The sequence below is a fragment of the Grammomys surdaster genome, unplaced genomic scaffold (genome assembly GCF_004785775.1).
Source record: "Grammomys surdaster isolate TR1022 unplaced genomic scaffold, NIH_TR_1.0 136, whole genome shotgun sequence".
NCBI classification, from domain to species: Eukaryota; Metazoa; Chordata; class Mammalia; order Rodentia; family Muridae; genus Grammomys; species Grammomys surdaster.
The window spans coordinates 7,217,926-7,241,577 of NW_021604594.1; the positions used below are offsets into that span (position 1 = coordinate 7,217,926).

The window sequence follows — 23,652 nt, forward strand, 5'->3', positions numbered from 1 at the left end:
TTCTCGGTCTCCTCAAATTGAAAACCAGAGGATTTAAAAGAAAAAGAACATAGACTTTGCTTCACTGAAATTGTTCTGCAAGGCTCCTGAGGAGACAGCTGTCAACTCCGTTGGCTACAGCCCCAGTGCTGGCCTGTGCACTTACGGACAGGGTTCTATAGTCAGGTCAGAGCCGTTAGCCTCATGCTAACTATGGTTGCAGCTGTCTTCAGTCATGCTGAGCATGGTCCGGCACTGTCATCCATCAGAGCGCTGCTCTGTGCCTGCTTTAAAAGAAGATCCCTGTAAAGTAGGACAAGAAACTGAAGCTTTGTAATCCTTCAGCATGGGGCCTCGCCTCTCATCTTAACTCGATGGGATGTGCTTGGGAAAGGCCAGAAGTGCTTGTAGGAACAATAAATCATGACAGAGGCATTCTACAGAGTTTTAGCTTTTGCTTCTGACAACAGAGTGATATGCCACCCTCAGAGTTCAACGGGCTCCCCCAAGCAGAAGTTCTTCTGTCCTTCATGTGATTTCTCTACTAGTGAGGTATGATTCAAGTGTGATTGGACAAAAATGCAAGCAATTTCTAAGATAATGATTTTTTTTTTCAGGGAAACTTAAGTGCCAACTAGACCAGCTGGAGTTTTTCTATAACTAAGTCGTATCTGTACAAATGTGCTGTATAATGTTATAAGAAGGATTTAAAATGGAAATCTTCTAAGGTTAGCTATATAGATAGCCTTTATAAATCTCATACGAGTCAATTTTTATATCAAGGCGTGTAAGACAGGAAAGGGAGCTGGGGAGATAGTGCCAGGATTGGAAAGAGGTCATCGAGGACATCTGCCCTAACTTAAGTCAGGCTGCTTGTACAAGAGATTTCATGTAGAAAACAGTTAAACCACACAGCAGAAAGGTCATTGAAAATGACTTACCCAGTTTGATGCCGTCGGAACACATTGCCACAAACACAGACACGTGCTGGGAAGCACACTTGCCATGCTCCTTGGTTAGGAAAATGCCAGTAAGTACATTTCTACACAGTGGGGCTTCTCTGAGCCTTCAGTAGAGCAAATAGATTGGTTGTCTCCAAAAAAGGCTCTAGACTGCAGCAATTTCTCAAACATATTTGACACCTAGTGGGGGATTCTATTTCTATCTCCTAGAATATAGAACATAGAATATATATAATATAGGATATAGAAGAATATAGAAGCTAGAATGTGGGATATGGAATGTAGAATCTAGAATGTGGAATATAAAATGTAGAATTTAGAATATAGGAGAGCTTAGAAGAAGTGCATGGTTATTCTAGCTTTAAGGGTGGTGTAGAATGTGTTCTGGGAGGGCGAAGGAATTCTTTCTTCTCTAGTGTACTTCAGATAAGAAGTTTAGGTCTGAACTGTAGTGCCTCCGCGAGATATTAACTGCTTGTGAGAAACTGCAATAGCCTTTTAACATCCAAAGAGGAAAAAACTCATCTGGAATCAGGGGAAAAGAACTGAGAATTCCATTACAAAGTTGTTAATTCATTCCGTTTGTAAAACTGTAGCATTTTAAACCTGAGAAAGATCTGAAAAAGAACCCAACTTTAGCCAATTCTCGGACTTTACAATGAGAAAATTGAGTGGTTGGCCCAAGGTCATCTAATTAGTGGGAAGTCTAACACAAGACAAGACCTAGTGGTGACAACAGTCCTATCGTGTTCTCAGAATCCCTGAAGAGCAGGCCAGTTAGGGTTTTTTTAAGCACATAAAAGGAAAACATGAAAGGTCTTCCTTTGCTAACCCTTTACCGCACTCTCCTCTGAGAGATGACAGTTTCTGTTGCTTTGCACGTTGGGAGTAAATGTGCACTATCCAGCTTTTCCATCCTCTCCTACTTCCCTGTCAAGCTTAGTAAGGACTCAGTAAGCACTGACCGTGTGCTGGCCTCGCACAATCTGAGTCTGTGTTCCAAGTGCTCAGTTGGTGAAGGACAAAGCAGAGTCTGTGACAGGTGCCACGTCATAAACCTGTTAAGGAACCCAAGGAGCCCCAAGGCTTGAATTGTGAGAAATCAGAGAGTGAGGGGCTGCGTTTCCTAGGAGGCATAAAACCCTAAATAAGAGACTTTCAAAATGAAATTTATTTTTATTTATGTGTATGTGTCTGTGTGAGTGCATAGCACTTGCGTGCCCCTTGAGAGAGGAAGAGGGATCCGATTCCCAGAAGCTAGAGTTACAGGTGGTGATCGTGAGCAGCCCATGGATGCTGAAAACCAAAAACTCATGTCTTCTGGAAGAGCAGCGAGTGCTCCTAACCACTGAGCCATCTCTCTGGACCCTTAAATAAAAATCTTAAACTCAAGCAGCAAAGCAAATAACAACGCGTGGTTTCGAGAGCAGCCAGCAAAAACACAGAGCGACAAAGTGTGGTAGAGAGCGAGGCAGGGAGACAGGTTTAAGGATACGGAGGAATCGCTTTGGTATACCTCACTGAAAATATAGGGGCCACATGTTTACAAAAGCTCAAACTGGAAGAGATGTGGTGATGGGATTAGAACGAAAGAAGAAAGGCTATGGGAATGCTCCAAGGTGTTGCATTAATTGCTTAACATGACTCAAGTCGCCCCTCCGCTGGCAGCCCGTGCTCCTAGCCACCTGCCAAAATGCTCTAGATTATAGAAGGAAATACACACATGCAGCCTTACTTTTAATATCCCCTAAGCAGCTCAATGACCGTGCCACTCCAAAACTTCCCCATTGCTAATGCCTCCCTTCCAATACTCCTGAATTATTGCTTACTAAAATCTTTGCTACCCCAGGCCCAATCTGGGGAAGGAACCCTGGGGCTGCTCTTCCTGAGTGCTTACATGGCTATATGCTTTTCCATCAGCTCTCAAACTTCATCTTCCTGCTTCCCCAGCATGGCGATTCTCCTTTCCTATGGTTCCCTTGCCTGGGAAATCTAAAGTCCCGCCTCTGTCTCTCTGCCCAGTCATTGGCTGCCAGCAACTTTATTTACCAATTGGAAGCAACTGGGGCGAGCATCTTAGATGCAGATGTGCGCATTCCAGTGAAATTTGGGAACCCAATTAACATAAGCAATAAACAAAATCCACAACACCAATGAGTACATGAGGAGAACCTGATGGGGGATGGAAAAGGGTGAAGAAGATCATGAGCTAACAAGAACAGAAGCAAGGGTCCTCTCCTTCAAAGAGAGATGACTATAGGCCACCACAGGAGATAAAGTGAGTGTGGAGACTAGACTGGTTGAAGGCATGACTGAGCCAGCTAAGTCAGTCAACTGGTTCTTCAGGGCGGGAGAGATGATTAAAAATAAAAAGTACAATTAGACAACACTGTAGCGTGGCCACGACCAGCTTTGAGGTTGAAGCAGGTGTTTCTTTTTTCCAGTCTGTTTTTAGACCACTTTAAGTACATGCAAAATAATATCAGTTCTGGATCAAGGAACAAGCAAGGCAATAAACAAAATCCTGTAAACACCGATCAGGATGACCAAGACAAAAGGAATGCCACACAGGCCTCAGCTGAGCCCTCTCTGAGCTTTTTAACTCAAATGTAAATATTCTTAATCTAGGCCTATTTCCTGAGTCCTAGCCCAAAGTCAGATTCCAGCCTTGAGCTTACTTCTTTGTCTTGGCCTGATGTCAAATACCCTCCGAGTAGCGCCAACAGCCACTCGTTTTGGAGGTAATTTTATAGGAATTGCTATTAGATTAGGGGCTATGCGTACAGACAAGGTGAAGAACTGATGATGACTTCAGATTTCTAAATACTTGGTGGTTTCCTGTTCTGAGCTCTAGAGACGAGGGGCGGGAGGAGAACACCAGAATAGCAGGAAATCTGTTTCAGACATGTTAAGTGTGACATTCAAGAGAATGGCAAGTTGACCATTGGAGACGCAAATGTCAAGAGACCAGGGATGAAAATGTTACTACAGAAAGCCTCAGCATATAGCATAGTTACTGTCTTTAAGGCGTGAAACATGCACGGTTTCCTCTGTGAAGGATACACAGAAAAAAAGACGAGGCTCTTTTAAAACACATGCTGCTGAGGGCAGGAAAGAAAGAGACCCAAGAATGGTTCAAGATATGCACTTAAATGGCAGCTGAAAAATTTACAAAATGTGTGGTCTAGCAATTTGGAGATGAGAAAGGAACTGCGGACTAAAGAAAATGGAGATTGGAAAATACAGAAAGAAGAATTAGTTCAGCGGGGAAGGCTAGTGGTGGGTAGAGTCACAGTAACGGAAGCCAAGAGAGGCAGGAAGCTGAGAGCTTTTCTTCCTAAGAAGCCCCCCCCTCCCCCCTGCTTTCCTGGATTGTAAGGTTTCTGTTGAGAGGTCCAGCACGTCTGCCTTTGTAAATCAGCTGATCTCCGAGTGCTTGAACATCGTGGCTGGGCTTTTTTTCCTCCGCTGTTTTGGAGTCTGAATGTTGCACTCGTCTTCCAGTCTTCTGTCCCTGGTACTTTTCTTCTGCTTGGTTGATCTAGCAGTGACAATTCACGCACCATTTTCTACTTCATTAGCTAGTTTTTTCACTCTCAACGTTTCTACCCCAGCCCCCGGCCCCACCCCACCCCCAAGATCTCAGGTCTTTGCAGACATTTCCCTCAGCGTTGCTCTCCTGCTGTCCTGTGTCGCTGACCGGCCGCCTTCTGTGATCTCCTTACCTCACTCGTGGACTTGTTGACTGTTGCCGAGTATTTTTAGGAGTGGTATTTGGACTCTGTCATTTCAACTATTTCAGGATTTTGGATTCAGTACTTGAAGAGTCATGAGCTCTTGGAAACAGCGTAGTCCCTGGCTTCTGATATCTGTTCAGGATTTTATTGGCGATCTTCTAAGTAAGCAGTAAACTCTTGAGGACTCTGTCCCCAGTGTTGCTCCAGTAAGAGGAAAAACAATCACAGTATAACAACAAATAGAATGAGATACAAAAATAGACAAAATAAGTTAAAGATAATGAATGTACCTCCAATGACTATAGAAAATAACAGCAGAATGAAAAAGAAGAAGAAACCCAATGCAGAACGCTGTGATGGCCATTTTTGTCAGCTTGACTACATCTGGAACTAAAACCCAAGCAGCTGGGTACACGTCTGTGGGATTTTCCTCTTAGTTAAATCATTTGAAATAAACAAGGGAAATGTATAAGACCCACTTGCAATGTGGATCTTTTGAGGTGAGAAATCCACGTTTAATGCAGGCCACATCTGCTGGGAACTGATATGAAAGACATGGAAGAAGGAAGCTTGCTTTCTCTTTGCCTGCTGGCTCTCTCTCTCTCTCAGTCAAGCCTTTTCCTTCGCTGGCGTTAGAGCCTACCTCTTCAGGATTCCAATGTAGATCCAAGACCAGCTGAGGCATCCAGCTTTGCGGACTGAATAATGACTGGATTCTTGGGCGTTTCATTGTTAGACAGTCATTGTTGCACTAGCAGTATCATAGCCTGTAAGCGACTTTAATAAATCATATATAGATGCATATATGAATATATATTCACATATGTATTTATTCTATGAATTCTATTCCAGAGAACCATAACTAACATGTGTGCTAAGAAAATTTAAAAATTAGTTCAAAAATATTAAATGCATAAACAAGGAGAACATGGAAAGGAGAAACAAGGTTAAATAAAAGGAAAAAAGAGAAGAAGAAATGGAAAAAAATGGCAATAGGCAGGAAAAACATTAAAAATCTGGTCATTTCATAAATAAAAAGTATATAGAATTATTAAATAGATAAATTAATTAAATAAATATAAGAAACAATAAAAACTCAAAGCAAAATCATTTTTATAAGAATAAAGTTGGTTTTCTTTAAGACTGTGGCTCCTCAAGGGGAGCTCTCCTCCATTGCTGGTGGGAGTGCAAACTTGTACAACCCCTCTGGAAATCAATTTGGCAGTTTCTCAGAAAATTGGGAGTAGTTACACCTTAAGATCCAGCTCTACCACTCCTGAGCATATCCCCAAAAGATGCTCCATTATATCACAGGACATATGTATGCCCCACCATGTTCATAGCAGCCTTATTTATAATAGTCAAAAGCTGGAAACAACCCAGATGTCCCTCAACAGAGGAATGGATACAGAAAATGTGCTACATTTACACAATGTAATATTACTCAGCTATTAAAAACAAGGACTTCATGAAATTCGCAGGCAAATAGATGGAACTAGAAAATATCATCCTGAGTGAGGTAACCCAGACCCAAAAGGACATACATGGTATGTACTCACTGATAAGTTGATATTTTCCCCAAAGCTCAAAATGCCCACTATACAACTCAAAAACCATATGAAGCTTAAGAAAGAAGGCCAAATCGTGAATGCTTCAATCTCACTCAGAAGGAGGAACAAAATAATCATGGGAGGCAGAAGGTGGGAGGTAACTGGGTGGGAGGGGGGAAGAGGGTAGGATCAGGCATGGGAAGAGACAGGAGAGAAGTCCAGAGGGTCAGGAGAATGAATAGAAATATGTACCAGTGGGGAGGTGGGGAACTGGGTAGGGGGAACCACTAGCAAGTGTTAGATGCCAGGGATGTGAGAGGCTCCCAAGACCCAGTGGGGATGACATTAGCAGAAATGCCTAACATTGGGGAGATAGGACATAAAGAGGCCACCTCTAGTAGATAGACATGGCCCCTAGTTAAGAGATGGGGCCACCTACCCATCTCAAAAACTTTAACTCAGAATTGTTCCTGTCTAAAGGAAATGCAGAGACAAAGAATGGAGCAGAAACTGAAGGAAAGGCCACCCAGAGACCGCACCACCTTGGGATCCATCCCATCTGCAGACACCAAACCCCGACACTATTGCTGATGCCAAGATGTGCTTGCAGACAGGAGCCTGGTATGGCTGTCATCTGAGAGGCTCTGCCAGCAAATTACTAAGTAAGACAGATGCAGATATTCATAACCAACCATTGGACTGAGCCCGGGGACCCCAATGGAAGAGTTAGGGGAAGAACTGAAGGAGCTGAAGGGGATTGCAACCCCATAGGAAGAACAACAGTATCAACTAACCAGGCCCCTCAGAGCTCCAAGAGACTAAACCACCAACCAAAGAACATATAAGGGCTAGACCTATACTCTGCCTCTGTCACATGTGTTGCAGATGTGCAGCTTGGTGTTCATGCAGGTCCCCTAACAACTAGAGCAGGGTTGTCCCTGACTCTGTTGCTTGCTTGTGGATCCTGTTCCCTTAACTGGGCTGTCTTGTCTGGCCTCAGAGGGAAAGGATGTACCTAGTCCTGTAGTGACTCAAGGTGCCAGGGTGGGTTGGTACCCAGGGGGACCTCCCACTTTTCAAAGATGAAGAGGAGGAATGAGTGGAGGAGGGGCCATGAAGGAACTAGGAGGAGAAGGGGGAGCTATGATCGGGATGTAAAGTGAATAAATACATAAATATATAAATAAATAAATGAAAAAGAAAAGAATACAGCTCCTATTGTGTTGATCTCACTCCAGCGGATGGCCTACACCCAGGAGTATACATGTAACACAAATTAAAGTCTGTGGGTTAATTAAAAGAGAAAGTTAGGGGTGGGGTAGGAAATGTGGGAGGAGTTAGGGGAGGAGTCTGGCTGAATATAATCAACTTATATTTTATGAAATTCCCAATGAATTGCTAAAAAATATTATAAAATAAAATAGTAATTTCAAAAATACTATTACATGTAGTAAGGGGAGACATGCAGGTATATAAACAAAAGAAAGACAAAGGAAGACAAGTGTAACAGTTTCTGGGTTCTCTACAACTGGGCTCTGACAGATCGGGCAGGGCTGGAAGGCTAACTGATGTTGGAACCTTTTGTCCCTTACATTTAGCTAGCACTGAGTTTCTCTGATTCCAGACAGAGCTTACTTAATCTTCCGTTCAGAAGCTTCGCTTCTTTGCATTCCAGGATCCCCTGCTGGCCACACCCAGCTCTGCAATCTCAAACTCCTTGGCCAAGCCCCCAAGTTTGCAAACCCTGAGATGACCACTGTGCAAACAGGAGGGTGGCTCTTGGATGTGTTGAGTGGAGGAGGCAAACACAGTACTGTTGGCTGTAATGGTGGATGAGTCTTCATCTTTAAAACCAACTCAGGATGAAGGAAGCAACTGAGGAAGTCGGATATTCAGATGGCACTTTGAAGTTCTCAGTCCTGCGGACTCTGCAGCCCCTAAGTGTTTCCAGATGATGGGTCACTTGTTGACCTCAGGTTCAGGACTATCAGTCAGACTCAGCACATATCCTCAGGTGATGGGCTCAGCTTCTACCACTAAAGACTGGGCTGTCACCTACATTACTCCATATGAACTTCTGTACCTCAACTCTCTCCCTTCCCATGTCCACTTCCCATATCGGTATTGATCTCAGAGACTGTGGCAATTTGACCTCAGACTCAATGACGCGATTAGCTCAGTATTAAATAGTATGCTTTTTATCTCTCATGACAGCATGTCATGACAGACTTCTGAGTTGTGAGCAATGTAAAGAGATGAGCTCTTCACTGCTGACACATCATGACAGAGGAGTGACCCCCCAAGCTGGATGTAAATCCTGCAAGGACTGTGCACTTGTCTGTGGCACCGTTGGTTTTTCAGTTTTCTTCTGGAGAGGCTACTGTGTGCCATTACCCCCCACCGTAGTTACCCACAGCTCTGTCTGTATCTGTTTGGTCTTTTCCACAGGGTTGCTTGCCCTGTGTCTCCATACTCTTCAGCTGTCCTACAGTCTCTGATGCTCTTTCAACCCTTTCTTTCTTAGAAACAGAGACAATTCTTTGTCTTAATTGTTTTCCTGTGTGACACACAGGCAACTTCTAATTGTGATTCCACCTCATAATCCAGCAATGCAATTTATTGATGGGTTTACTACCAGTAATATGGTCTTGAAGGACAAGAGCAAGTGATTTGTATCAGAAATCGAGGTAGGGGTGTGTGTGTGTGTGTGTGTGTGTGTGTGTGTGAAAGAGAGAGACTTCACCATAACTGGAATGTATCCAGTTTATCTTAAGCTAATATCAAAGAGTCAGGCACATTCTTGACCCCAGGGTCCAGCTGTAAGCACTTCATACCACTCTAATGGTTTTTATCTATTTATAGTTTGCTGGGAAACTAAGTGGGAAAAACTGACTAGGGTTATTCTGGTACAGTCATGACAGTTGTGACATTTGCAACTCAAGATGACTGTAGGCATGTCGAACTGAACTCAAGGAAGCTCATGATAGAGAAATGCATCAAAGAGAAGGGCTTGCACAGAGATCTGAAAATGGCAACCTATTAGATGTGTTTGAGGCACTGCAGGGGCCCGGGTGGAAGGTGTGAGCTGGGATAAAGGCAGATTGCGTAGAGCCATGTAGCCATTGTATTTAAATTCATGATACGTACCTAGCGAAGTGGACACTGGTGGTCATGTCTCATTTGTTTTTTAAAGAGCCAATGCTGCTATGTAGAGAATGGATTATCAGAAACATGGGGCTGGAGAGAGCAGTCTTCCCTCAGGACCCAGAAAAGACACGATCAAGCTCAGATCAGAGCCACAGTTATAAGAATGGAGAGAAGTAGACACTGTCAGGATATCTTCTGATATCATATATCCATCAATAAATTATGTATGGAGTGCCTGCTGTTTGCTAAGTTGTATTATAATTTCTAATAGGTAGAGGTGGTTAGTGTCATGACCACATTATGTCAGCCATATAAGTGGACATTTTTATGGTATTTTTTTCACACTGTCAGAATTTATTGGTTAATAATAAATCTACAAGTTGTGTCAACTTCACCAGCTTTACTTCACCAAGTACTACTGGTCTCACATGGGAGATATAACCATCGACAATCACAAGTTCTTTTGTCCCATCTGTAGTTCCTGATTTTAATGATTACATCACACACATAATGTTGTGTGGCTTTTGCTAGGAAGGTGTGAACAAATGCCTCTTTACCCCTAGTAGGGCACAGACAGAGACTCAAGAAACTATTCTACATATCTTTATTGTTCTATTGCTTTGATGAGACAGCTTGCCCTAAGCAATTCTTATAAAAAAAGAAAGCTTTTAATTGGAGACTTGTTTATAGTTTCTGAAGGTTAGCTTATTATCATCATGGTGAGACGGAGAAAGACACCATGCTGAAGCAGAAGCTGAAAACTTTACATTCTGATCAACAGGCAGAGAGAAAGGTGTGCCCTGGGCTTTTGAAATCTCAAAGCCCACCAGGAGCAACACACCTCCTCCTAGGGCACACCTGCCCTAATCAGGGAAATGCAGAGTTTGTCAACAGCACGAAGGGCAGCTCCGATGGGGGAATCATACCGAGCTAAAGCTCAGGGGACTCCGCTTGAGAACTGGTTGCCTGGTCAATTCCATGATACAATACACACATTGGGTGGGCTAGGGACAGGCCAGTGAGTGGCACCATAACTTAGTGTAAGGGGCCCTTTGTATGAATGATGGGTGGGGGGAATGTCACATTACAATCTGAAGTGTTCTAGTGCGTTCAACAAGTTCACGGCCATGATTGATTTTTCTGGTATGTGTTTGACATGCTCAAATAACCATGCATTCCTAGCTTAATTTGGTAAATTCCTAAGTGGCAGTACTTTAGTTGCATAAATAAGTTAGTTACCCATCTGTATCTATGGTGGTCTGTGAGGGACAGATGGTGGCTGTTTATTTGCACAAACAAGACTTAGCAGTTCTTTTTTCCTTAAGCATTTTCATCTAGAATGTATCGAATAGTTGTTCTTTAAAGCAGTCTTCAAGGCGAGGCATTATCTGAAAGTGTGTGTCCATGCACCCTGAGCACTTTCAAACTCTCATGTAATAGGAGAAATTTAGAGTGGACTGTAGTCTTCACAGGTAAGATCCCAGATAGGAGAACTTATTCTCAAACAATGGATATAGAAATAGGAGATAGATGAGAAACACTTAATGGCAAGGAGGAGAAAATAAGAAAGATACACACAAAGGTAGTGGAGTGTAAAATTATTAAACGGTGAGAAGTTAAATCAACTACAAGTCTGTTTAAATAAGTGTTTTGATGAGGCAAGGAATAACGTCATTCTCTTCAGGACATCAGGGACTACCTAGTCCCACTCACCGCTCAACATTCTTTCTTTCCACTCCAAGTAAGACACATGCTATCCCCCCACCCCCCATCACACATACCTCAGACTTCTGGTTGAAGTGTGGGATCATTTCGTAACCCCTGGGAAGAGGGAGATCTGAAGCGGGAAGAAGGAAGGATATGAAGAGAGACATGTGGAGGAGGAAGGAGATCACGAGCATTTACAGACACACCTCACACAGACATGACAAAGCACAAAACAGCAAACAAAAATGAAACTTCATTTCAGTCAGGGACTAAAAGGGAAGGGGGTTATTTGTTATAATGAAGGCTACCAACTACCACATTGCAAAGGCCCAGGCTGCATAACAAAATACCATAGGATGGTGGCTTTAACAGCAGAACACCCCACAGCTCCAGAGGCCAGAATTGAGAGGAGGTATTACAGGGTTGTTTTTCCTGAGGCCTTTCTTGGCTTGTAGAAGGTCTGCTTGTTCACTGTGTCCTTACTTTCCCTCTATGCAGAGTCCCTGAGCTTACTTTGCATTGCTTTAGGGTTTCCTCTGCCACCTTGTTAACTTAAGCATCCCTGCTTCCCTCTATCTTTCTATCAAGCCTCTATCTTTGGCCATATCTTGAGAACTTCAAGATTGAGTTACAGTAGACGCTGGACAGCCCTGGTGGTACCCATAAGAACTATAAGAATGTTACCTGAAATTTTGGGAAATCCCACTGAGGAATCTTTGTATGTTACCCAGGAAATCAAGGTCCCTTCTTGGGGTTCTTAATGTAAGAACTTAATGGTGAACTTAAAAGGAAGTTTGTAAACAATTTTATTAAAGTTAAAAAGAAAAATTCCCAAACAGGCAGACTCTAAATCTTAGCACCTGCTGGAGGAGGGAGAAAGAGAGGAGCAGGAGAGAGCACCATGTCTTCCTGCTGATATGGAGTTCAGCAATGGCAGACAAGCAGCCTTGTGGCTGGGAGGGAGGCTTTGGAGGAAGAACGAAGCCCAGAGTGTTACAGAATGCAAGCTTAATAAGAGAAAGGAGCCAGGCATGGTGCTGCACACCTTAAATCCCAGCACTGGGAGGCAGAGACAAGTGGATCTCTGTGAGTTCAAGGTTAACCTAGTCTACATACCAAGTTTCTACCAAGTTTCAGGTCAACCAGGACTACATAGTAAGTGCCTTTGTCTCTGTCTTTCTGTCTCTCTCTGGAACACACACACACACACACACACAGAGAGAGAGAGAGAGAGAGAGAGAGAGAGAGAGAGAGAGAGAGAGAGAGAGAGAGAGTCAGAGAGACAGAAGGACAGAGAGAGACAGAGAGAGAATTGAGTTATGCTTTTCTGAGTAGTTGAGTGAAAAGCACCATGGCTGGAACTCTGTAAGGGACTTCACTAGGGTCAGAAATTCTGTTTTGTTTTGTTTTGTTTTGTTTTGTTTTGTTTTGTTTTGTTTTTCGAGACAGGGTTTCTCTGTATAGCCCTGGGTGTCCTGGAACTCACTCTGTAGACCAGGCTGGCCTCGAACTTAGAAATTGGCCTGCCTCTGCCTCCCAAGTGCTGGGATTAAAGGCATGCACCACCACCACCACCCGGAGGGTCAGAAATTCTTAAAAGGAAAAGTACATTTTGAGTTAAAGGGACACTTATTCCTCCTATCTCTTTACCTGGCTTGAGGTAAATCTGCCTTCCTGAGGGGTGGTTCTTTAGCCTACTGACAGACCTATGGACCTGGAATGTTGGGTCTCTATCTAGACCAGAAGAAAATAGTTTTTCCTTAATGCTACTGTGATAAGAAGAAAAGACAGACAGAAGGATGAAAAACTGAACGATAGTCCAGGCTTTATTCAGGAAAAGCATGTCTGCAGAAGGCCTGTATAGCCCACTCTCTGCTTGGAGGTGGGTAGTTGTAAGGCTGAAAAGAGGAAGAGAGAAAGGGAACCAGAAACTCTCCTGTTTGGGTCTGTGGTTGCTAGGGGTGGCTTGGGAAGCAAGGTGAGTGGTGAGCCCAAGAGTATCTGGTGATCAATAAACATCCCCTGTGATCAGCCCTTGCCATGGTCAGAGTGGGTAGAGGACAAGAATCTAGAAAAACCAGTTATTTCAGCTCTGGGAATCAAGTTGCTTTAGTTTCACTGTTTAACCAAAATGGGAAAACATAAGAAAATGACGTGACCATGCTAATAATACCTAAGTAATTTAATTTTTTATATTTATTTATTTTTTATGTATATGTTCATGTATGTGTGTGCACACATGCATGTAAGACACAGCATGTGTTAAGCTCAGAGTACAACCTATGGAAGTCAGTTCTCTCTCTCTTTCCTTACAGCATGTGGGTACAAAATGATCAGTCCTAGGGTAGTCAGGTTCTAGGGCCCATGAAGAAAGAATGCGTTTACCCAGTAAGCCAAACTCTGTGGCCCTAATAATCCCAGGACTTGGGTAGCAGAAGAAGACAATTTGAGGCCAGCATGGTCTACATACAACTCCAGGACTGCCAGGGCTACAGAGAAACCTTGTCAGGAAACAAACAAACAAACAAACATACACACACACCAAAACCAATAAAGGAAACAAACAAAAAATTCGGAGTCCTCCAGTCCATGATGGAATTTAACATACAACTTTAAAAAATAATGTAAACAAACTAAGGAAGCATGGAAGCAAAGTAACGTCATTTTAATAAAATTGCAACAAAGTTACAATAAGCTTTTGGGCCATTGCCTTTTAAATACTAGGGAGCAAAATATGCAAGGACAGTGAACCTTTTGGTCCTTGTGCTGCAACCCGGGGCTTTTCAGGTAAAGTTCTTGGGTTAATTAGCTTCCTCCATGGTTCTGTAAACAGAACAAAGATACAGATAGACCCTGAACTCTATCGTACTGTACAGGAATCTACGTATAAATCATGGGATGCTTATACATAATTCCTCTCATGATGCAGTGTGCTTGTGCATGCTGAGCACGTACTCCACGACTGAGCTACTCCCAGCCCAGCGCTCGCCCTCTCTCTCTCTCCCTCTCTCTCTCTCTCTCTCTCTCTCTCTCTCTCTCTCTTTCACCATTTCAGAAATAAAATGAAAGGAACATTTTCTATATCTTTGATTGAAAATTTTTTTCCCCAAGATTTGAAAATAGTTGTCTGTTCATACTAAAGCTCGGGTGATGAACCGGGCCGGAAGGATGCTAATTATCAACAAAGCCCTGTAGCACTAACATGCATCTAAGATGCCGGAAGAGGCTGTTTCATGTTTCTCCTCAAAAATTTACACAGTAGAGCACAAGGAACTTCAGTTTGCATTAAGTTCTTAGGAATAGGAATCAGACATCTCATATTATACAGTCTGTATAATGTTATAGTCAGACATCTACGACATTTCATAAAATGGAAATGTTTGTTTGAATATTATACTTTCTAAAAAATCTTTCTTTCATGTACAAAAAAATATTTATCTCTCCAAAAATGATACATTCCCCTTCCTCTGCCCTTATTGAAGGAAGTATGGTCCACTGAGGCCAAGGAAAAAAATCTCCGACTTCACACCTTTTGGAGTTTCAGTCTGCTACTCTTCTTACTTAGGATATAATGCTATCTTGTATTAATTTCATGGTGGGCTATGCTGTCAGTCAATGAGATTACCCCGTTTCATTTTCAAGTTGTACATTCTAAGAAAGTAATTTGCTATTTCGCATAATTTACAGATGATACGCTATTGCCATCAGCCACCAAGTGGAATGACTTCAAATCTTTTCTGCATCAGATACAATACGCTGAAGATGTCAGGGTCTTTTATAAGCAAATGGGTGTGTGATCATTTTGACCTTTTGCAAGCATAATTACCAAATAATTAATAATGATAAATGATTGTAATTTAAATGACTTTCATCATTACAAGCTAACATATATTTTTTCACTAACCATCAATTATGTCTATTGTATTATATATTAGATATGCTTATTTAGGGATGGAAAGATGGCTCAGTGGTTTAAAGCACTTGTTATTCTTGCAAATGACCTGAGTTCCACTCTAAGCGCCCACATGGTGGCTCACAACCATCTGTAACTCCACTTCCAGGTGGTCCAATGCTCTCTTCTGACCTCTGTGCACACCAGACTCATACATACATGGAGGCAAAACATCCATACAGATAAAATAAATAATTTTGAAAAATATATATGCTGGCTTGTTTTATCCCTTTAAAACATACTAACCTTGTATGTACCAAAAACTGTCATCATGAGATTTACATTCCCAACTGAAATAAAGCAAGGATATAATATGATGTATTAGAAGCTGTTACATACTATAAAAAATAATAAAACTAAGAAAGGAAGTCAAATATATTTCTGAAGGCAAGAAGGTGTAATTTTTAAAAGGATGGTCAAGGAAGATGACATCTGAGCAAGTCTTGAAGGAAGTAAGGGAGTGAAGTATGAATTTCTGGAGGGATTCAGATGACCAACATTTTAGCGTGTTTGGGACTCTGAGGGTTTTCTAGAATGAAAGACTTTCAGTTCTTAAGCCAAGCAGGCCAGACCAGATAGAGGCTCACTTTAGGAGCGTTTAAGAGAGGCACCCCAAAGAACAAAGGGACTGAGTTGGGAGCCTGGGATCAGGAACTAGGAAGGGTGCCAGTAGATCTAAAGGGGTGAGGTCAGAGGCTGGAAGTGGAGTCACATTGTGCAGGCTGTTTAGTACATGTGGTGGAAGTCCACCTAGGTCCTGTCCCAAGACTGATACAGACAACTGCCACAAAGCACCTTTTAATGGTACTTGTACTTGGCTGGGAAACTGCCCCCTTCAGAGTACATCTCTTCCCCAAAGCAGCCGTGACCAATGACTGGTTAATTTGGAACTGCAAAGGCCTGATCCCCATCCTCAGTCTGCTGAGGACTCATTTGTCACTGACTGCACGCCAGCTTTTCCTTCTACAGCACTATTTTACAGGTGGATCTCCTGAGAGCTCTCTCCGGTCCAGATGCAGCCTTCCATCTTAGTATCTGTGTCTAGGGGACTCAGCAAAGATGGCCTTGAAGGGGTTTTTGAGAGAGATGATATATCAGACCTTTGATGAGTCCGGAGACACTGAACCCTGAAATAGATGTTTTTCTCTCATAGGAAAACATGTAAGTTTTATCATAGCCTATGTCAGGACATCCTTCTGAGCCCCAGTACAATTATTTTCCAGGGAGAGAGAACTGGGCAGTTACCCAGCTGGAAAGTTTAGGTCTGCTGAACTGTTGGCATTTCCCTTTATTCCTGAAAATGTGGGCAGGTAGACAAAGTCTTCAACTGAGGCAGCCAAGCTGGTGTGTTCCTGGGTGGACTGCACCATACGTCAGACTCCTTTGTGTTCTCAGGACTTCAGTGACAGCAAACAACAGCAGGCAAGGCTTGTTCTACTCATCAATGAGCCATCTTACTGAAAGCGTTCAATCATAAACAGCTTACCCTGTCCTGCCGCAGAACTTCACTTCCTGTAGAACCAGCATTTGGTTTCTTGCCTCATATACCAGCTCAGATATGCAACTGCCATGGAAATATACCAGCTGCATTGAATATGGCAAGTGGTTTCATATTTGGGGCAAACAGTAGCCTTGAAATTCATGAGCCCTGGGAAAAGAATGGATCAGAAATCATTAAGTGAGATACTGTCCCCCTTTCTCGTGTGGCCAGACGGCATCCCTTACCCCTTGGTTCCTATAACAAAGCCTCATAGCATAAAAGCTTCCCTGACATGCTGTGCATTTTTCCAAATATATATACATTTATATATAGTGAAATTCTAGAGCTTAGAGGTTAATTGTGCGTATTGTCTGTATACACAATATCAGCTGTGCAAACTTAGAAATAAAAAAAAAAATTCCTCATACTTTATAATGTCTTTATAAAGCCATGAAGGTATACCGCTGTGAGAATAAGCAGGTAGATCTGAATTTATTTTTAATTCTAAAGCTGATCCACATATGGATAATATTTCTAGACCCTGGAAAGAGTCAAACCTATAACATAATGAGATTCTAAAAGAGAACCGGTTGGGAATTTTTCTTCCATTTAATTTTTATAAACTGATGGTGGTGTGGACCCAGTTCTGGAACTCACTAAACAGCTTCGTATATTTCTATAAGTAACTCAGCTTTCACAGCACTGACTTCTTTATCTGTTAGATGGGTCAGGAGCTGAGCTGCTTCTCAGAGAACTGCTCACATGCATTGGTGGATGTGAGCCAGACTTGAGAACTACAAAGAGTAAGAGGCCATTTCTCCCTTAGTTTTAAATGGAAATAACCTCTGCACACAGTCAGAGTTTTGAAATACACTGATGCAATATGTATGTAAAGGGCTCTTGTTCTTTATCGTTCGCATGCAGCCACACAGCCACAAGCACACTGGCTAACAGACTCTGTAATGTGCAGACCTTAGTGTATTTGGGAAGTTCGGGTTTTTGCTGATGAATGAGTGAAGCTGAATGAATGAATGAATGAATGAGTGAAACTGAATGAATGAATGGTGAAGCTGAATGAATGAATGAATGGTGAAGCTGAATGAATTAATGAGTGAAACCGAATAAATGAATGAATGAGTGAAGCTGAATGAATGAATGAGTGAAGCTGAAAGCAACAGAGGATTGTCTTCTGTTGCAATATAACAAAGTTTTATAAAAGTGCATTAAATCTGGGTGTGGTGGTGCACACCTTTAATGTTATCACTGGGGAAGCAGAAGCAGGCAGAGCTCTGAGTTCAAGGATAGCCTGGTCTACAAAGTGAGTTCCAGGTCAGCCAGGAGAAACTCTGTGTTAAAAAACCAAACAAACAAATAAACAAGCAAAAAACCCAAACAAACAAACAACAACAGAAAACAACCAAACAAAAACAAAATTGAAGTCCACAGTGCCCACCAACGATGAGCAGGTTTGGATTCCTATTGTCATAGTTAAATTCCATGTGTCTGCAGTTTTACAATAGAAATCTGAGCTCAGCAAGTGATTTCAACAAAATGAGATATTATTTACATAACCATATTTTTTCCTTAGAATAAAAATCAAAAGAACTGCTAAATATTAAAGTGTCACATTATTTTGTCAAAACAAAAGAGTCAGGTGCAGTGGTGTACACCTGTAATCCCAAGTACTCAGGAGACAGAGACAGCTGTGCCTCTGTGAGTTTGAGAGTAGCCTGGTCTACACAGTGCATTCCAGTACAGCCAGGGCTGTGCAGAGAGACCCTGCCTAAAAACATCAGGTAGATAGACGATAAATGGATGGATAGATAGATAGATAGATAGATAGATAGATAGATTCTATGCTAATAATAAAATTTGTCATTTTCCTTCTATTTCAAATATTGAAAAAATCATTTTAGCTACCAAAACCAGAGATAACTCTTTTTCATTGTCTCCTACATCTTGCTTATCATCAGACAGGTTCCATTTTTATCTTCCTTATGTGGACATTATTCAATTAACATTCCCCATTTTACTTTATGTTCTTTAGGGGAAAAAGTTATATTAGTGTTTCTTTACTAAAACTTAGCTGTTAATGTACCATGCCACATAGCACATGCACCAACATAACCTTCCCACATGCGTGCACACTTGCATACACACATGTGCACAATTTTTGTATGACTCAACTTAACCCTCACAAAAATCCTGTGAGAGGCCTACAATTAACATCCTTCTGAAACACTTAAGAACGAGAGACAAGGAAGTGGAACATCTTGCTTAAGCTGGATGGCCAGGCAACCCCTCTTGTCAGTGAGTTCCTCCATCCCGGTGAATGATTCTGCCTCAAAATCAAGAGGAATAGTTACTATGGAATGACCCCTGCAAGTGACCTCTGCTGCCACACTCATGCATACATAGGTTCCCAGACACTCATACATATGTGTGCATGCCTACACACACACATTTGCACCTATATACACACATACACAATCTCAACTATAACCATACAGTTAATAAATACATACATTACACAAAATATTTCTGCTTTAAGAGCATCTATACTTAAAATTCTTAAACATTTGCATAGACCCAGCCTCAGGGTAAACATCCTAACTAAAAAGGCCAAAGACTGGGACAGATCTCCCAACTAGAAAAAATACGTGTTAGCTCAGCACCACAGAGAAGTGGACTGGGAAGCAGGAAGAGAACAAAGCAGAGTAACTACCATTGGAAGAGAGATGATTTGTGAGGTAAAGCAAGGGGTTACCTCCAAGCTAGAGACAATTACATTTCACTATGGAGAAGCATAAAGTTTTATATGTCAATATCTGCAAAGGAGCATGGTTGACAAAACCCCAAAAACAGTCAATATTCTTGGTATGTTGGAGCTAATACCCATCAAGGGAAAAGCAACATTCTAATTCAAAGCACTGAAAAGACATTAAGAAAATAAAATACAAATAAAAATGTCAATAAATGCATTAGTTTCTAATTCAGAAAATGCAAATTAGGAGGAGGAAATCTTTGCATATTCACTTAAAAAATATTTTTCAAAAAGTATAGTTGTAAGTGCTAATGGGACTTTCAGTTGGAACAAAGTGTTTATAAAGTAGTTTGAATACATTTCTTAAATTTGACATTGTAATTGACCTCTAAGAGCATTTATTCAGAAAATAGTCTAAACCACACAGTATTGTACACAGATGTGTTCATTACAGTATAATTTCTGATAAAAAAATGAGTCAATTACAATATTCACCAATATTTAAAAATTGTACTTCAATTATAAAACACTATACAGTCATTAGAATTTATATGTAAAGATTATTTGTATGCAGAATAGTATTCAAGGAACACAATCACATGTTAAAAGCAAGGAATAACATTCTATATAAGATATGAGACAGTTTTCTAAAAATGGGCCTGTGTTCACAGCTCATGTTTTTTTTTTTTATCTATCTGCATAATGAGATTACTGGTGGGTTTTATTCTTTATATTTAGAATGTCTTTGTAATCATCTGCAATGAAAACCTAAGAATCTTATAGTGAGGATCAATATTATAAAAGCAACAAAAGCAAGAGCATCAAAAGAATTGCATGGCTATCAGTTGAAGTCCACACTTCTGGGGATAGTCGCCCTGTCTATCTATACCTCTCATGCCTGAGAGCACCCCCCTAGCTGCCTTGTTCTGCCTGCTATACCATTTGCTTCCCAATAGACGCACTGTTCACTCACTTCATCATCTTTGATACCCAGCCGCCTGCTTCTTATTTCACCTGAATTGTTTTTAATTCAAACCTTCAGGTTCCCTAGTTCTTCTTCCTTCCTTCCTTCCTTCCTTCCTTCCTTCCTTCCTTCCTTCCTTCCTTCCTTCCTTATGCGGTACCTCAGCCTCAGCCTCCATCTTCTTACTAGAGTGTTATTTCTAAGCAGTCATAATGATTCATGTCTATAATTCTAGAACTCAGGAGGTTGAGGTAGGGGGATTTCCAATTGGAAGCCAGCCTGATCTACATAGAACATTCAAGGTCAGCCTTTAATACATCCCTCAAAATTAGAGAGGGGATGGTATTTCTATACTTGAAATATATGAAGAAGAAGAAGGAGGAGGAGGAGGAGGAAGAGGAGGGTGACTTCTTGGTTTGTGCTTGAGGTAGTTAGTCTTACTTGTCAACTCAATGGTAACTAGATCACCAAGAGACAGTCTCCAGGCATGTCTACATGTCTACGAAGGCTTATCTGGATTGGGTTAGTTGACATGGGATGTCTCACCCACTATGGATCACATCATTTTCTGGTCTAGAGCTCTAGAGTGAATACACAAATGAAAGAAAACTAAGTATGCACATCCCTAACCCTCTGTCTCTCTTTGTTTCTTGACTATGGATGCAATGTGACCATGTGGCTTCCTGCCTCTGTCACCATGCATCATTCCGCATCATAATGGAATGTATCTACTCAAACTGTAAGACAGTTGTTTCTTGTCAGGTATTTTGTCCAGCAATGAAAACAGTAAGTAATTGGGTGCTGGGGAGACAAAATCTAAACTCCTTGAAAAAGACTGCAAGGTTTCCATGATTCCCACATGGTTTTTCATTCTTTAGAACCATCTTGGTTCTGTCCTGGGTTTAAGAAAGTGTTCCTGTGGTCTTTGCTAGACTGAATATGCTGTTCTGCTCTGATCATATCCTCTTCTGTCTCCAGTGATGTTGTGATCCACTTCATCCAGTAGGTCAATGCACAGTCTCTTTTGAGGAAAACTCAAGAGCAAGAGCTTTGTAGAAACAATGGCTCCTGACTGTCCCATAGTGCTCTGGTCCCTACTGGTACACATGCCTTCATCAAAGAGTAGAAATCAACCTCTTGAGTTCAGTGAATGTAGTTTAACTTTTATTTCCCACTTACTTTATAGAATAATAAAAATCTAATAACCGTTTGTTGATTATAGGGGAAATATGAATGGCACCTTAATTTGCTTTCTATTTCTGTGCTAAAACACCATGGCCAAAAGCAATTTGGGAATGAAAGGGTTTATTTGGCTTACAGACTATGGTCCATCATCGGTGGACGTTGAATCAGGGACTCAAGGCAGGAACCTGGAGGCAGGAACTGAAGCATAGCCTATAGGAAGGTGCTGCTTACTGTCTTGCTCAACCTGCTTTCTTATGCCAGCATGAGCCTCCTGCCCAGGGGTTGTCCTGGTTCCAGTGAGCTGGGCTCCTCCAACATTAATTATTAATTAAGAAAATGTCCTACAGACTTGCTACAGGCCAATCTGATGGAGGCATTTCTCTCAACTGAGGTTTCTTCTTCTCAAATGACCCCAGCTTTTGTCACATTCACACACACAAACACACTCACTCACACACACACACACACACACACTCACTCATACACACACACTCACACACACACACACATACACTCACACATACTCACACACATACACACACATAAACACACACATATACACCAACAGACACACACACACACTCACTCACACTCACACACACACACACATACACTTACACATACTCACACACATACACACACATAAACACACATATACACCAACAGACACACACATACACACACTCACACATACTCACATATATACACACACACACACAAACACACACACACACACACACAAACACACACACCAACCAGCACAAAGGCTATCATAAACAGGGAGGAGAGGAAGACATTTTTATTGGCTGTGTTAGTTAGTCATTTCTATCTTTGGAAAGACCCAGTTGAGTTGAGGTGGCAGGATGGCTGGAGAGCAAATACTCATTTCCAGTCTGGACACCTCTCCACTCCAACATAAGAAATCTGTCACTGAGTGGAAGAAGAAAAGACTATCTTAGCTTGAAAGAATACAAATAAGAAAGACAAAGAAACCAAATATGTCTGTAAGCACAGAGAGGAAAACAAGTACTCATAGGACAATTTTAATGTCACATCCTAAGACTGGTTTATAGGAAGATTTTAGTCTTCTTTCAAGTTGCAGGCATTTCAGTGGTCTCTTGACTTACATATCACATTTATGTTATTAACAAAGAACTTTTACTGGTTCTGCCATTTTTTTCAACCCCCTCCTCTGTGTCCCTCAAAGAAGAAAATAGTTAGCAAAGTAATCTAAGATTAGCCTCAGTGTGACCATGTAGGAGCCCCAGGGAGTTTGTTCTTTGCTTGTGTGGCTAGCAGTAGCCACGTGGAGCAAATGTCCCTTCCCTGTCTTACCCGTGTTATGTTCTATGACCACGTCCATACTTCTTGATATTTGCATATGTTTATCTGCTTATTTTGTGCTGCATCTTGTATAATTGTTCTGCTCCATCTTCCAATTTGTTAGTATTTATGTTTAGTTGTCCTCAATATATATATATTTTAGCCAATGATAGTTATTTTATCTACGTACTTCTAATTTTTAGTTTCTAGAGCTTAGTCGAGCTCATTTTCAAATGTGCCCCACCTCAGAGGGACACTTTACTTGTTGCTTATTTTTACATTTCCATCTTTTATTTCCTTCAATGTTTTCTAAGTGTTACTTCATCTTCTTTGCTCAGTAACTCCAATATTTGAAATTCCTGTTGGACTAAATGTGATGTTTGTTTTGATGCCCTTGTGTATCGCTTGCTGATCATAACCCACGTTTAGTTGATTTTGGTCTGTAGAAATCCTGCAGAGTGGGATTGAGGATGTGTTTCTCAAAGCCTTTCCTCTGTGTGGAGTGATGCTCTCTGGGACTGCTGTGACTCATTTCACAGTCTGGGGCTTCATGAGGTAGTTGCTTCCCATCAATCCCCACTAGGTTCCTCTTCTGGATGCAGCTGGCACTAGGCCAGTCTGTTTTGGTAGGTTATGGCCCTTCTTGAGTTTTTCCTACAACCCTAGAAGCACATGGAATTTTTTGTTTGGTAGCAAGAGACTTTCTTTCAGTATCCTTGTATGCCCCCTTCTAATCCTACATTTTTTTCCTATCATTTCATCAGAGTTATGCTTCCTAAGATAGCCAACAATGCTCCTCCATCTTGGTCTCAAAATATTTGCTGTCATGGTTAATTCTATCTATCTATCTATCTATCTATCTATCTATCTATCTATCTATCTATCTATCTATCTATCTATCT

At 41.5% G+C, this 23,652-nt stretch overlaps 1 protein-coding gene across 1 annotated transcript in view; it reads left to right on the forward strand.

The window, feature by feature from the left end:
- Nucleotides 1–450: 450 nt before the first annotated feature.
- The window catches only part of Sestd1 (SEC14 and spectrin domain containing 1), a 127,321-nt gene continuing 104,119 nt past the window's right edge, over nt 451–23,652 (forward strand). The window contains exon 1 of the mRNA XM_028762927.1: nt 451–531. The gene's annotated coding sequence lies outside the window, so the exon portion shown is untranslated. The remainder of the gene's footprint in view (nt 532–23,652) is intronic.